The sequence below is a fragment of the Patagioenas fasciata genome, chromosome 6, assembly GCF_037038585.1.
Source record: "Patagioenas fasciata isolate bPatFas1 chromosome 6, bPatFas1.hap1, whole genome shotgun sequence".
Lineage (NCBI taxonomy): Eukaryota > Metazoa > Chordata > Aves > Columbiformes > Columbidae > Patagioenas > Patagioenas fasciata.
Genome location: NC_092525.1, coordinates 1593376 through 1596351, shown reverse-complemented (window position 1 = coordinate 1596351; position 2976 = coordinate 1593376). Strand labels below are relative to the sequence as shown.

Genomic DNA, 2976 nt, shown 5'->3' with positions numbered 1-2976 from the left:
GTGTTCTAGGGAACTCAGACTGCCAATGAGTCAAAAATGGCCTGGTTATCCAAAAAACGCAAACGCTCCAGTGGCCGTATCAACAGCTGTACTGAAGATGGTGCAAAATACTTTTTTCTCCACTCAACTGTAGCCTTCACAAGAAAAAAGGAAGTGTCAGGTTCCTCTCCAGCTTTGTTCTGAAGGGCTTTTCCTCTTTCAGCTGGATGTCTGCTGCCACCGTTTCACCGCGGTTGCCCCGTCTTCTGCTACAGAAGTACCAGACAGACAGAAGGAATCCAGAGCGGTCTGCCCGTACAAGGTACGGCTAGGACGCGTGTCTGCACTTTTCCTCAGGTACTTGTAGAGTGGACTTTAAAGTTAACATTAAGAATGCACCGACTCTCCTTCTATATTTTTAATACGAAATATTTTACCAGGAGTACTAAAAATAAGGTCTGTTCTGGAGCACGGTACACCTGTGCAGAGCTCACCTCCCTCTGGTTATTTTCTCTTCCTGAAAGCGTAATCTTCTGTTTCTGTGGGCTTACTATTGAATGATACTATGGAAATGATTTTGTACTAAAAGAGGAAAGGAGGTGTTTGTAAGAGTTCAGATGTCCAGAAGAAACAACCTGATTCAATGACAAATGCTTTGTTCTTTTTCACTCAATAGGTTTTTAAAATATCTTAGAATAGTACTCAAAAAGCTGACAGAGATACAAGCACCTGGGCAAATCGGTTTTGTTCTGCGTGTTTGCCAGGTGTTCCCAAGAAGCACTTTCAGCCTCGTAACTGGTGGCGGTGAGTCCATGTGTGATTTGGATGAGTTATTGTTTCAATAGTGACTTTTTTCTCTTAACCTACAGTGTGTAGTTCTGACTTCAGTTGGTAAGAAATCTTCCAAAACGGCAGCATTCCTCATTCCAAGAAGCTGCATTTTATGAACCTGCCCTCCGAGTGGATCTTCCCAGGTGATGTAGTGGGCAGTGGCCTCATCAACAACAGGACTGTTCATTTTCTTTGAAACAACCAACCAAAGTCCATTTCCTTCCGCAGAGCCCAGCACAGCAGGCCTGGCAAAGGTTGGTGGCACCGCTGGGCTTCGGGTTCCCGGTTGCGACAGTCGAGCTGTCACGGTCACAGAAACGTGTTCCCCTGTGTGCTGCAGTGCAGCCAAAAGTGTTCGTGAGTCTGACGCTCCTTTTTCGTAGCCTTATGCTGCACTGCAGGAATGGGGATATTTATTTATTTTTTAAAGTAAACCCATGTCTTCTATCTCACTGATTTTCCTATCAATGAAACTTAAAGCAAATAAAATGGTCTAATTTACATGTTGACTTCCATAGTTAAGAGTAATTGTTGAGTAGGTGCAGCATATAATTTATTAGGTGTACTTAAGCAGATGGGTATTTGTTCTAAAAACTGAAAAAGAGAGGCAACTGGATGCTATGAGTGTTTCCCCAATATCTGACAGCGTGCTCTGACGTACTTTGTTTCTGTCTGGCTCTCAGTGGCGCTTTTCCCTGGCAGGTCGGGGTGTCCCTCGTGCTTGAGCCGTGCAGCTGGCCACGTGTCCCTGCTCATCGTGCCACACGCCAAGTGTGAATCGATAGCTCTGTCTAAATATACATAAATGTAATAATATGATTGTAACAATATGCCAACATCTGCAAGTCTAGAAAGATATTTGTGTCCAAAGAGAAGGCTAAACAGGTGCGTAAGTATAAATGGATATTCTAGATAATAAGTGGTGATATATATAAGCATAAACAGATATTCTGTATAAGTTTAAGCAGATATATACATGTAAATGCATACGCAAGTGTGTAGATGTCTAAGTAGATATACATTACAGTGGAAATAGATGATATATATGAATCAAATATATTCCCTAAATACATACGTATGTGTAAAAAGAGACATAGGAGTCAATGTCAGTGATGTACAAGGTTTTTAAAATGCAAAGAAATTCTGTTTATAGAAAGGATTAAAAAACTCATCCTTACCCGGAAATGTCTCTGGCGGGTGCACTTGAGGGAAAGGCCTGAGCTGCCCCCAGGGAGCAGAACGGCACCCGCACCTGGTCAGCGGTGGGAGCAGGGGCTGGGGGGCTCTGTGTGCGAGCCAGACGCTTCGTTCCATAACTGCGGCAGCCGGGGAGCTGCTGCGAGCTCTCTGCTGAATGACTGACTGTGTGGTGATGGTTTTTACTACTCACAGGGCACTGGGCGAGCCCCATTTAGTTTTCTTGTAATCTAACTTAAGTAAAAGCGTACTGAATAGAATTAATCACCCGACTTACAAGGCTGTGTGTCGTCTTTGTGTTTGTGGTTTGTTTTTTTTTTTTTTTTGAATACGCTCTCTGCTTCATGTTGCTGGGAAAACCGTGTGCTGTAAAGTTCTGCTCATATTTACCAAAAGCAGCTACAGGTTACACTGGACATCTGTGAGATCAGGTGTGGTTTGTACTTCGCAGGGAAAGAAACAGAAAACAGGAAAAGAAATAGAACGAGAATTAATAGAAGTAGAAATAATAGAAATAGATGGGGTCGAATAGAAACAGAACAGAGCAGAGCGTCGTGCCGGATATGCAAATCTCCTCGGGGCTTGGGCAGGGAGGTGAGTAGGCGGGGAGAATGCAAATTGAGATTCGAAGCCTGCAAATCAGATTGCGAGAGATAAGAGCAGGGGCGGGGCGCATGGGAACGGCAGGCGGGGCGAGGATGGGGCGGAGAAATGCAAATCAGAGGCGTGGCTACGCAAATAGGGCACTAGAGAGCTCGAACGGGCCGCCGGGAGGTTCCGCCGAGGAGGGTTCTCTGGGTGGGGTGGTTCTCTAGAGCGGATTCTCTGTTCCGCGTTGTCCCGGGTGACTCGTTTGCTGTGGGTGATCCCGGGTGGTCACCCCGGTGCAGGTCACCCCCGCACGCACGCGGACGTTCAGCCCCGGTTCCGCGCATGCGCGGTGGCGCCCCGGTGCTCCCGCGGTGCACC

General features: G+C 46.1%; 1 long non-coding RNA gene across 1 annotated transcript; it reads left to right on the top strand.

The window, feature by feature from the left end:
* The first annotated feature begins 463 nt into the window (after positions 1–463).
* On the top strand, positions 464–2184 carry LOC139828177 (uncharacterized). The gene is made up of 3 exons (XR_011739539.1): positions 464–953; positions 1039–1167; positions 1513–2184. It is a non-coding gene; the product is annotated as an uncharacterized lncRNA (long non-coding RNA).
* Positions 2185–2976: the final 792 nt, after the last annotated feature.